The following is a 13375-nucleotide window of genomic DNA, read 5'->3' as shown; positions in this document are numbered from 1 at the left end:
TTCAGGAGAACTGCAGAGAGCATGAGAATGTGCATTTCTCAGAAGCAGTTGATGATACTATCTAGGAACCACACCCTGAGTAACTCTTCTCATCCCCTGGATTCTGAGCCACTCTGTGTAGACAGCAGAAGGACCCAGTGTTCCAAGAGAGAGTCAGGGTGTTTTTTTTTTCCCCTGTGCAGAGTCCACTGAGTGTTAGCAAACTGGACTCGTGTCCTAGGAGATGTCTGTCTGACTCTTGAAGTATCCTTGAGAAAATCTCCTTCGACCTACTTTCTACCCTCAACTTTAGGGGCAAAGTCTTAAAAATATAAATCTAGACATTCTGGGTTGAAATGTGGACTTTGCCTGTGTAACCTGTGTGAGTTACTTTATCTCTCTGTGCCTTGTTTTCATCACCTATGGACCGGGGATGGTGGTGGTACCTGTCTCACAAGGTTGAGGGTTAGAACTTATTTGTAAGGCTCTAGGAGTGAGGACATTATAAATGTTAGTTTTCTCCTCTTCATTATTTCTGTCATCGTCACCATCTCTTGGCTCTCAACTTCCCTCCAGCCCTGTCTTGTTCCTCTGGCCCCAGTGCTCAGCACAGAGAAGTTGCCCAGATGTCAAGTGGGAGCCCTCGGGCCAGGCAGAGCAGGCCCATGGCTCACGTGATGTGGTGCAGATTTATGGCCCCCAGGCCAAGGCCAACATTAGGGCGGGCTGAAGGATTCTGCTGGGATTATGAGCTCCTCCCAGCCACTCAGCCTTTTCTCATCTTATCTGGGAACTGACAGAAAACAGAAGGCACCCCAGTTTCAGCCTGACCTTGCTCCCAGGGCCAGGACCAAAGCCTTTGTGTTCTGGGACTTTGCTTTTCTCCTGGGCTTTGCTCTGAAGGCAACATTCTCCCATAAACTAAGTCTGATGTTGGGGGAAGGGGAGGGGTGAATCCACAGCCTTGGGGTGGGGTTTCAAAGCTGCAGGACAAGGTACCTGACTTGGTCTGTTTCATCACAGGCTCCCCCTGCCCTCTTGCCAAATGCTAGGGATGCCATGCCTTGCACCTGGGGCCCGAGGGGTTGGTGCCACACTTTGACAGAAGGCAGTCCTCTCCTCAGATCCCTGGCTAAAAAGAACCGTGCGTGCACACAAGCACATGCACACAACACAAGCCCTGCTGCCTCATATGAAATACTGTTTCCTAATCCCAAGTGTGGCCAGACGCACTGTTAAGATATTTAGAAGGGCCTTAAATTATTTCCACTTAAAAAATGTTTTTATGTCTCCCATTTTGTTCACTTGGTTGGCTGAGGTGTAATTGCTCTCCTGGCCGGGGCTTGGCTTCCTCACCAATGGGGACCCCGCTTTTGCGTCTTGATACTAAGAACAGATACTGAGAGCTGAATGGGGCATTGTTTCCTGGCCAGATCAGTAGCTGCTGCGTGCTTTTGGCCAGTGCAGAATCTAAGACTGGCAGCCGGACTCAGACCATGCTGTAGCTTGCTTTGATTACTTGCTTCTATTCAGCTCCAATCAGGAACTGATCACATGTGCACAGCTTTTCATTTGCTCTCCCTCCCCCTGTCCATCCTCCACAGTGGCAGGTTAAAGGAGTGGGCTTGGGGGCTGGTAGACTACACTGTTTTAGAGACCGTGTGGGGGCTGGACTGGAGAGGCTGGGGTTTCCCCCTGGCTATTCCCCTGACCAGACCTATGAGCAGAGGCTCAAAGATCTAAGTAACCTCTGCTGCTATGTTCCCTTGCCTGTGACTACCAAATGTTCTAGAAACTTCTCTCAAACTCTGAACAATGAGGAACACCCATTCTTTCTCCCAGAATACAGAAATCACTTGCAATTATGCTTTTTCACATTATAACCAGATAGGTCTAAATATAGAACCCTAATATCTCATTTTAAAAGGATTTAGGAAATGATGTACTGGTTACTTAAAATTTTTGACTGCAAGTTTTTATTATGCTGCCCCCCACCATCTTCCTCCCTCCATTCTCATCATGACATTTGGTCATAAATGCTGAAACCCCAAAAAGAACCCTTTGAGAAGGGAGACCCAGCTAAGGAACAATGACAGGATGTTGGCTTGCAGAGTGTCAGCATTTGCCAAATAAGTTTATCCTTTATTTATTATTTTCATTGTGGCTTAAAACATGCAGCCCTCAAAGCCAAGTTTCTAAACTGAAACGTATGGCCGGTCTGCCTTTGCTCAGCATCCACAACGAACACGAGACTTTTCCCTTTGCTCCTGCCAGTGATTGGGACCGAAGATAGTATGTTTTGAATTTACTGATAGATCTACTGCTTTGGGCTCAGTTTTAGTACTTTTAAAAAGCAATCAATAACGGCCAGTTTGTAATAAGAAAAATTTATGAACTGACAGGCAAAATGTAATTACGGAGGGGATTCCTTGCAAGAAAAAAGAGGTGATATTAACAGACATCCCGACAATCTGTTTGCACTCATTTTCATTCATATAAATGATGAAGTGCCTCTGGGTTGAAGCAGCAATCTCCAAAGGCTTCCCGGGAGCCTGAAAAAGTTGCTGCCAAAGTTTTCACTAACGAAGGGCAATGAGTCTTCGCATTAACTTCTCATTGTTACCCGCAAAATGGATTTTTCACAGTGTTACTTTTACGACGGTGACTGTTCCCCAGCAGCAGCTTCCACACCTCATCTTCTTGGTCTCTGGGGAGATCCAGACTGTTTCAAAGTTTTCTGGAAACCCAGCAGTGTTGCAGGACACTTCAAGAGCCCTTCTGTCCCTCACTCTCTGTCGCACTTGCTCCTTTCAGCCAGGAGAACGGAACTTCCTGATGGTGAGAGGTGCCTTCAGGGGGAGAACAGATGTTCCTGAGAAGACAGCAAAGGAGCCTGACCCCCATCCCACAGAGCATTAAGCACAAAACCTTTGCACATAAATAGGCTCAACAAATGCTTGAAAAATAACAATGACCTCTGATACCTACCCTTTCATAAAGCACTTCCAATACCAATGTCCATTTTGACCTTCATGGTCATCTGAAGGGGCATTATTGTCAGACCCATTTTACAGGCTCAGTCACAGTTAGGGCTCTATCCAGAATCTGAACCCACATTTCTCTATCTCTAGTCTAGACCTGTGATCTTTTGAGCACACCAAGTAGAGGAAGACTGATTCTTTTAGGAAGAATGATGGAAGAGGGCAGACATTCTCGTCAAAGAATTAGTCCAAAGAAATTGTGTTTATTTTTGTTGACTTTTAAAGCGAGATCCAGGTTGCCAGAGGTGAGAACTGTCTTACTGTTTTGCATTTGCAGTACATGACAGTGATTTGCCAAGTGCTTCCACATCTCCACTTTATGTCACTGGCAGCTCCCCACAGCTCCTGCATGTGTCCACACATGCGTGCATGTGGGGTAAAGAGCAGGGAATCATCAGGGTTCCTACATGGAAGAAGAGTGAAACTAAGACAGACAGGGTGACCTGCCAGAGTCCCCAGAAACCAGAAGCCCTTGACCAATCACACAGCTCACTGACACATAAGGGGATTCTTTTAACTGATGTTCTAGAAAAACCTCTGTGTACTAGAAACACAATAGTGCATTCCTCAGTGCTTTGTTTTTTTTCTCCCTACTTTTCTCTCAGCTGGAAATCAAATGATCACAGATCAAGTTGGTATCTGGGAGTCAGTGCCAGCAAGCAGCAGCCAAAAGAAAAGCAGTAGCTAGAAAGAGCCAGCCAGCAGAGGTGCTGGGACAGCAGTCCCACCGCAGAGGGAACCCCATTCTGACATCAGTTCCTGCCCTGACACCGTGGCCTTGGCAATGCTGAGTCACAGAAGTAGAGAGAGGGTGGTTACCTTTCCCAGAGACTGTCAGTAACAAAGATAGAAATGGAATGATTCTGAGCCTTCTGTTACTGAGGATTCAAATGCAACACGTGTGGCATTTCTCTGAGGATGGCTGCCAGTTGCAAGTTTTGGAGTGTTTGACTCTGCACCACCTCTCTGGGCACAGGTCTGGGTAATAAGGAGGCTGGACATAGGTGTAGGGGTAGAAGAGGAGATGTCAGGATTACATCTATTGTCCTGTTAGGATTGTGGTTTTTGGATGGCCATCTTATTTGTTGCCAGTAAACCTTCTAATTTAGGGCATGACAAGATCAATTTCTTTTTGTTATTCTGTCTTTAGGTCATCTGGGTATTGTCTAGCCCAGTTGGGGTAGGTACCCTGGTGACTCTGGGTGGGGTTCAGGACTTCTCCTTGCATCCTTCTTCCTCCAGGGAAAGGGGATCACCTAGGATAGGAGCCTCGTGATGGCAGAAGCACAAGGACCCAGGCCAGCCGCTCAGCACATGACACCTGTGTCATCTCTGCAAACATTGCACCCTCAGAGCAAGTCTTAGGGCCAAGCCCAACTCAATGGGCCAAGAGGAGACTGAATATTTATGGACTTTTCCAAACTACCAAACCACCTGCCTGACTCCAGCATCCTATTTCAGAATTGACTATAACTCAGAGGGAGAAAAGAGATGTGGCTGATTGAGACAGAAATGTCCCTGTGCAACTACAGGGCAAAGAGTGAGTCCTGGCACTGAAGGAGGAGTGGACTTAGGAGAGAGAGACCTCACAGGGGCCACCCCCGTTCCCTGTGGGCCAAGCACAGAGTTGGGAACCAGCGGTTGCTGGGGAACAACTTGAGGAGCCACAGGAGAGGAGAGTGGTAGAAAGACATAGCACCACAGCCTAATGAGCTGGGTTCAAATCCCTATTTCTCTACTCACTGCACATGCCTCAGTTTCCTCAGCTGTAAACTGTGGTTTAGGGAGATGACGCAAATGCTAACACGGGCCACATGTCTTTGTGAGCATCCACCTCCCCATAGCAGCCTAAGTCCCAACTCGTTAGTGCAAAAGTAGGATAAAATCTTAAAATTCTTCCCATGGCTTCCACCCATCCATTCTTTTATCCTTTTAACATTTCAGTATCTTTTATTGAGTTCACCACAAAAATGAATACCTGCTTGCTGGGAACATTTTAAATAATCTAGAAATGTAAATAATTTTAAAAAACAAAAACCTCATTTTCCTATTCTCTGCCTAGATAGTTTCTGTCAGTAGTTAGTATAAATCTTTATTTTTGAAGCTGCCCTGTGAGAGTTTTTTTTAAACATACAAAAAACTACAGTAATTAATAAACTAAAAAGTTAAACTTATTAAGGATTTTTCTTGAGTGCAAGCTGTCTGTAAAGAATAATCAGTAGAGTTGGAAGTGCTCATTTATAGAGTTGGAAGTGGTCATTTCCGGCAACTTTTTTTCAAACTCTGGTATATATTCATGATCTCCTGTTCTTGTGGGCATGCTATGTCTCTCCCCTTCTCTTCACCCCCCTCCCCTCTCCACTCTCTCTCATTTGCACTCACTGGTTTAACTTGAATTTCTTAATTAAGAACATGGATACATGACAAGCTATGATGGGTGCCCCCTCTATGTCACTCTATACTGATTTACCTGCTTCCTTTGTCACCAGCTATTCTTTCCTGCAGTGGCCTGCAATGATAGGGATGTGGCTTCTATGGATGAGCTTCTGGACAAAGCACTGGAGATAGCAAGGTGAGGCTATTCCAACCTGCCATTTTGATCCAGGTACTTTGAATATAGATATTAATCAAAATTAGGCTAACATTGCAGCAACATGGATGGTGCTGGAAGGGATCATGCTCAGCGAAATAAGCCAGAAAGAAAAAGAAAAATATCGGATGGTCTCACTCATAGCAGGAATCTAGAAAACCTAAATAAGGGACCAGGAAAAAGACAAATTAATACAAAGTGAAAATCAAAATCAACAAGCAACTATACACCAGAGACACACTAAGGGGGGGGAGAGGCGGGGAGAGGAAGGATTAGGGTCAAAATAAGGGGGGGTGCAATTGTATGGGGAATATAACCAAAATGAAAATGAATACATTGTGCAAAAATGAAAAATGATGTAAGAATTATATAAAATAAAATATTAATAAAAAAACAACATTGATGAAATTCTTTTGTGAAAATATTTTCAAGCATCTGAAGGTCTGAGGCCAATTCAAATTCTTGATTTTTTTTTTGTCATTAAGCTAATAATTAAACCAGGTCCATGGGGCCAAAGGAGGGGTGTTTAATTGTAGAGTACTAAAACAATACTCATTTTTATTAGTTCATTTTCCATGAGAACGTTACAATAGAGATTTGGGTTATAGATCAGTTTTGAGCCTCATCAATTTAGATTTGGCTATTCTATTAAGTTCTATTTTCCTAGGTTAAATTGTGTATATCTACATGTAACCATTTCTATTATTTTTCATTGTCCATTTTATTTTATGTTAATCATTTTTGCAGATAATATTAATTAAGAATTAGATAAAAGGCTTTACAATAATTATTTATAGAAAATCCTAGAGGAAGTTGTGAGCAATTCTCCTTGGATTCTAGAATTGCTTTCTTGCCCTGGGCTGGTCTATTGCATGGGTAGCCAAATTACCTTTCTGCTTTGGTCAAATTACCTTCTCTTTCCATGGTGTTTTCACTGTGCCCTTGGTTAGGTCAATATACCAAATGGAGGACACGACAAATATCCTTGTGGCAAAAATGGCAGGGCCAAAACTTGCTTTTGGTATATGAATATATGACAGTGTTCCTCTAGGTGTAGAGGAATAAGAATGAATACAAAACAAAACAATAGTCTGAGCTCGGGGCTAATAGAATCAAACTCAGTGCTCTGGGAGCAAAGAAGACACAACTATCCCCTTGTGAAGATGTTCAGGAGGGGAAAATGACTGTTCACCAGTCCACTTTATAATGAATTGTGTGATTTCACAAAGTGTTCCAGGAAAAAGGCTGAAAGAAAGCTCTCTGGTTAACTTTTAGTAAACTAGAACTTTCCAATTCCTTACAAACCCCCTCGCTCCCCCATGTCCTTTCTTGAACATTCTGGCTAATCAGGGTTGAACTGTGCCTCCTAGGGGGTCTAAGAGAAGTGCCCTTGAGTTTACTGGATATTTGGACTCAGGGACAAGAAGACACTTACAGGGTTTTGTGTCTTTAAGACACAACAGGCTAAGTCACCTTTCTTTGTCTCTTTTTCGAAACCAAGTATCTATTAATACAAAACCTTGCCCAGTGCTGAGGCACAGAGGGCTGGGCAGGAGAGACTCAGCAGTGCTGAGAAAGCTTTCCAAGCCATTATCTTCCTGGCACAGCAGGAGTCAAAGTGAGCGTCATTAGGGGCCTCTAAAGTGTTGGTCTGTACCACACCAGAACCACGAAAAGGGGTTAATTACAAAGAAGAACTGGCTGGACAAAGGACCAGAAAGGAGAAATTGTGAAAGGTAGGGAAAAAAAAGTGAAGACTTGATAACTTGGTGACCAGAAGGCCGTTGCCTAAATAATAAACACAGTGGGGAAGTTTCTGGGCCTCTCTGTAATTTGGGAGCTATAGGGAAAGAGCTTTTAGAACACCATTAAGACAGGAATTTTTCAAACCATGGCTGGTCCTGAATCTTGTGGAGCGGGGACTGGAAATAAAGGAGTTCCCCTGGAATTCGGCTGGTTTCCTTTTATACACCCTGCAGGCTTCCTTACCTCTTTAGATATTTAAGGAAAACACTGTAAATTTCTCATATTTGAAATTAATCAACGCATTAAGGGGAATTAATTGCACTGCCTCTCCTGGCTTGTTTATTTGTAGTAGGAACCTCTCTCGGTGGCCGCTTCATGGACATGCCCTGAACAGACCAACCAAGGGCACAGCCTGAGCCTGAGCCTGAGTCTAAGTTAGGGACTAGCACACGTACCCAGTGTGAAACCATTAATGCTTCTATGCTGTAAACAAATCTAAGACAGACAGAACAATGAGATAAAAATAAAAGACGGATTTAAATCTCAGCTTTGACACTTACTATCTGTGAAAAGCTGTCACTTGATCTCCAAGAACCTTGACTTTCTTCTCTATGGAATGGAAACAATAATGCCTGTGACCAAGGGCCAGATGATACAATGAAGTGGTTCCAAGGATAGGATTTCTTTTACTCCCTCACACTCTCCTTCACCTGCCTTCAGGCACCCCATCACACTCATTGTATTAAGGGAGCTCATTACAAATGGCGTCCTCAGTAGGAATATGGATGTCAAGTCTGGGAGCACACCCTCAAGCTTAGATTTCTCCCCTTAAAGTAGGATATCATGCAGCAGGGAACTGGACAGTCAGGGTAGATGAGGATGCTTCCCAGACTCTATGGGTTTATTCAACAAGCAAGTTTTAGAGTGGTCTCTCTCCCCAAGCCTCTGACGGGTGTGTGTCATCTTGACTATTATTGACATGGGTGAGATTTCTCATGGATTGGCCAGATAACGTCCTGGCAATGTTAATTTCAATATTCCTAGGAAAATCTATAATAAAAATAAACACTTTTACTAACAGTAATATTCAGTTTAACATTCAACTAAGAGGTTAATAGATATTTACCATTGCATGGCTAGTCTTAGAAATTCCTGGGTTACTTTATTCAGCAAAATTTGCAACCACTGGCATCTTATTTCTCTTCCTAAAGACACCTTCACTCTTTCCCCAATCTGGATGTCCATATGAACTCTGAGTTCCTGAAGAAATAAACAACAAGAAATTCTAGTATTTCATAGCCTAGAGGACGGAAGTCCAAAGTCAAGGTGTTGGGGGCCACGGTTCAGGAGAGACTCCAGGAAATGGAGAAACGCAGCCTCCCCTGAGGTCAGCTCACCCCCATGAAGTCCCCTGCCATGTCCTCAAGTCTGGCCAGTGGGCTGCTGTATGATGTTGAAAGGTAACCTCCCCTGAAATATGTTCATCCAGAACCTGAGGACAGGAACTTTTTTGGAAAAAGGGGTCACTGCACATATATTTTGGTTAAAATTTTTAAATGAGATCATCCTGGGCTATCTCAGAGGACCCTAAATCCAATGACATGTATTCTCTACAACAGACAGAAGAGAAGACCAAGTCAGAAAAGAGGAAAGGCTTAAAAACAGATTGGAGTGACATGGTCACAAGGGACACCAACAGCCACCAGAGCTGGAAGGGTCCATGAGGGGTCTCTCCCAGGGGTCCAGGGGCACTGTGGCCCAGCTGGTACTTTGGTTTTGGACTTGTAGCTTCCGGCCTGTGGGAGAACACCTTTTTCATTGGTTAAAATCTCCCAGTTTGTGACAATGGGCTATAGGAGTCAGAGGTCACTAGTCTACTGGTCCAGTCTGCTTTCTGCTAGGCGCTGTTCTGAGGCATCTCTTGGAGTTGTCGTGGCTGGTGATTTGTCGGTCACTGCAGCTGCTATACTGTCTCTTTTCCACTTACCTTCAATTTTCCTATTTACCTCGAAAAGGTGTTCCTTTCCCAATATTCTATCTACTTTCTGGTTCTCTGGGTCCATTCTTTTCTCTATAACAGTCCTACATTCTGATTTGGTTTAGTTCCTTTTTTTAAAATTATTCAGGAATTCAGAACATGTGCACCTCGGTCTCACCTTTTTAACCAAAAGATACCTGTGTTTTGAGGCTGCAGTTAGCAGGTGCTTCTCCACATCCACATGCACTAGTAGATGGCCATTCTCTCTCCTGATTCTGATTTCATCCCTACAGCATCTTGGCAAGGGGAATTTTCCAGCATCTGCTCACCTGCTGGCATTTATTCATACACAGAGCTCACCAACCCCAGGTCAGTCTGTCTGCTTAGCTTCTAGCTGTCTGTGAAGATATCAATTGGTCAGATAGGGTATGGGCATGGATGGTTTGGTGGAGGGAATTTTAAAAAAATAGAATAAAACTTAAAAAAAAAAAAAGAAAACTAACTTCCAGATGCTGTCAAGCATTCTCAAAATGGTGTGCTTCTTAACACCTTAATTAATATGAATCCATAATAATAAGAAGCCAACATTTATTGAATGCAACATTTATTGAGTGCTGACATTGTGCTAAATCCTTTAGTTATTTTTCATCTCATCTAGTCCTCCCAATTTAAAGTGGCAGCTACCTTGTCTTACAGGAGAGGCAGCGAGCACACAGAGGTTATATGACTTGCCCAAGGAAGCTCAGGCAAAGGCAAAGGCTTGGAATTTGGTCCAGCTCGGCCTCACTCCAGAGCCTGTGACCTCCATAAAAAAACAAACAAAACAAAACAAAAAATCAACTATGTGTTAGCTACTGAGCTACCTACTTGCTTGCTTAAATCTACCCACTCTCTCATCTTGCTCTGAAGTTACACAAGGTAAGCAGGTGTCTCATATTTGCATAAAACTGCCACCATCCCTAAGGTCTTGTCTCAGTGTGGAGTTGAAGAGCCCCATGGCCTCATCCCCTGTGTTGTGCCCTGGATGTGCTCTCCACCGTCAAGACCTGGACCCTCTCCTCAGGAGTGCCTTCTCCAGCCCAGGCACTCCATGCCAGTGACTCCAGATGATGGTAATTCTTTCCAATAGCTTACACACCACCGCCCTTGGTGAAGGGCCAGCCGCTGCTCTCTTGTCTGCTCGCCTCCCTTCCTTTTGGGAAGAGTCTGTGCCCACTCCTTGTGATTCCTAACAGACTGAACAAGGGAATCAGCATTCCCACCTCAGGGAGAGCAGGAGCCTCAACCTTGGTATGTGAGGCTGGAAAGTCTCCTGCAGGAGTTCATTTGTGATCATGAGCTTTATTGTCACTTAAGCCTGAATCTTTTGGCACCATCTTCCCCACCCCTGGACAAGGCCTAATAGAAAATGCTGCTGGAACAAGGAAGAACAATAGAGAGAGAGATAGATCAGAACCTCTGATGATGTGTTGGTGTGTTGCCTTGCACTTTTCATTTATGTAAGCCTAAAAGCTGCATCTTTGCTTGACTAGCTTGACCTGTGCTATTTTTTTTTTTGCAAGAAAGAGTCTTGAAAAATATGTGCAACCTAAACTGTGGGTCACATAGGAAGGACTAGGTGTGTTTGATCTTGAGTATCACCAAGTATCTTTGATTCTTTCTGACTGCCTTCAGCTAAGGTCATGTTACCCCAGCCGAGGTCATGACATCCCAACTATTGCTACCCCCTACTTCACCATGGCCATTTGCAATCCAGCCTCCAGTCTGGGGGTCCAGTCCTTCCCTGCCGTCTGTGTCCCTCCTCTGAGTCCTGCTCTGTTAAGGCTTTTGTACAGTGAGGGTTCCCATGTCAGTTCCAAGATCCTGTCCTCCTTAAGCCCAAAGAGGGTCCCTTCAGCCTAGTGGTCTCCTCATTTCTCAAATGGGAGCTGCACTTTAAAGGCTTCAGGCTGGTAGTTGCAACATAAGAAGGATCGCCTTCATTCAATCCAATTTAACCGCAAGAATAACAGCATTGAAAAACAATCTTTAGCAATCAATGCTGTGATGAATTATGCAGCAAATCATAAGCATCACCCCCAAATATTATGTCTACAGGAAATGGCCTTATGCAGCTAATTGTTAACTGGGAAACTCTTTCATTAATTCAAATGGGTCAACATTTTAAATGATACTGTCATATAAATGCGGTGTGAAGGTTTACATGCAGATCATTCTAAGGTATCTCTCTCTCTCTCTCTTTTTTTTTTTTGGTGAAGCCGACTAATGCTGCATTATGTTTTATTGTGCAATAAAATTATGTGCTAAAATTATGCTCATAAATGTACGCAAATGTAAACCAAGCTATTAGTTATGTTTTCACAGATAAAAGTCATTAGCATAGCTATCAAACTCTTCTCCCATTTGAATAACAGAATTATGTCTGGAGTCTCTGACTGGCTTGCAGGGGCTCGGTCTCAGCGAGAACAAGTGTAAATCTTGCTGCCTGTCAGCTACTCCGAGCAAGGGTCCCGACCTGACTTCCACCCTGGAGGCCAACTCCATGCACAGCCCACTGGGGTCACCAGCTGAGGAAGGGCCCTTTCAGTATCTCTCAGCATCTCACATTACTGGGAAGTCATTCTTAACACCTCCCCACCTACTTCCTGCTAATTAGACTTATCGAAAAACAATTGCAGATCTTTTGAGATTTCAAGAGGCTGACAGCATCTTTTAGCAACAGTCACAAGGAAACAAAGTTTCATGTATAATTCATGAGGTACTGGTCATCCTGGTGGGAAATTATCTCCTGACAGACTCAGCGGTGGTGGTGTCCTGTCAGAATGGCCTACAGTGTATAATTAAAACCTGAACAGAACAAATTAATGCTGATTACTTTATAAACAGTTTGAAAGCTTGAATTCTGTTCCCTGTCTTGCAAGAAGAAAACAGATATTTCAGATATGTGTAGATTCCCCCCTCCTCTAATAGATCTGCTAATAAAGGACCCTTGAATAGATATTATAGTTAACATTTTTGTCTTCCAATTTGCTTCCATGTGGTGCAATGCACTAAGTTGCAGGCACCAAACCCAAATTTGGCAGGTGCTAAATTTCCAGGCTGAGAATGTCTGCCTTTTTGTAATTGCAAGTTTGTCTGTCTGTCTGGGTTGATCAAAGCCTTAGCCTTCACGGAATATGAGCACTGTAAAGGCCCTGCCAGATCAGCAGGCCATACCCCTTATATTGGACATAAGCTAGCTAAGAAAAAAGAAAAAAAAGGGCTCCTGGTTCAAGGTCAAGCAGAGCTCAGATGAGCTTCCCTAGGTGGCCAACTCACACCTCCTCCTGGGACCCTGTGTTTGGAACAATGACAACAGCAATATTTAACATTTTTGAATTTAACATTTTGAATTTTAACATTTTTGAATACTGATCATGTATCAGGCACTATGCTGAAATCTCATTAAATTCTCATCACCCTATGAGGTAAACTATTATCTCCATTTTACAGGTAGGAAACTGAGACTCAGAGACATTCAGCTGCTTGTCAAAGTGCCGCTTCTGGTTGAATAAATGAATGACCGACGAGTGGATCGTTGTACTCTCCCTCCACCCTCCTGGATGCCAGCCTTGCCCAGGTCCCTCCACTGCTGCCTGGATCATTGCACCAGCTTTCTAAGCTGTCCCTTCACTGCCTCCAAATTTGTTTCTAAAAGATAGTTGTTTCTAAATTTGTCCCCCAAATTTGTTTCTAAAAGATAGTTCTGGGTGAGGTGTGGGCAATCCATTTGAAGAGATCGAAGTTCAACAAATCTCTATTTAGCTCCTATCTCTTTATGGAATATGCTGTGGGGGATGGGGGATGTGTTGGCAACTAAAACAGCTGTGGCGCTTGACTTCATGGAGCTTATATTTGGGGGGAAGGGACAGATGATAAGGACTTTGCTCTTGGGTCAAAGTCCAAGTTCCTAAATGTAGTTTAAAAGACTCGCCAAGCCCTGGGCTCTGTCTCATTCTTCAGCTTCACCTCCAGCAATCCTTTCTGCCTCAAACCAGATTA

General features: G+C 43.7%; 1 long non-coding RNA gene across 1 annotated transcript; it reads left to right on the top strand.

Annotated features, from left to right (window-relative positions):
• Positions 1–3821: 3821 nt before the first annotated feature.
• Positions 3822–12905, top strand: LOC129146535 (uncharacterized). Its single transcript, XR_008553398.1, has 3 exons — positions 3822–3996; positions 5510–5592; positions 12827–12905. It is a non-coding gene; the product is annotated as an uncharacterized LOC129146535 (long non-coding RNA).
• The last annotated feature ends 470 nt before the right edge of the window (positions 12906–13375 follow it).

This window comes from Talpa occidentalis, unplaced genomic scaffold, assembly GCF_014898055.3.
Source record: "Talpa occidentalis isolate TD23 unplaced genomic scaffold, MPIMG_talOcc4v2.1 talOcc4.3, whole genome shotgun sequence".
Classification (NCBI taxonomy): domain Eukaryota; kingdom Metazoa; phylum Chordata; class Mammalia; order Eulipotyphla; family Talpidae; genus Talpa; species Talpa occidentalis.
Note: the sequence above shows the minus strand (reverse complement) of the source record. Positions and strands in the feature narration are given on the sequence as shown.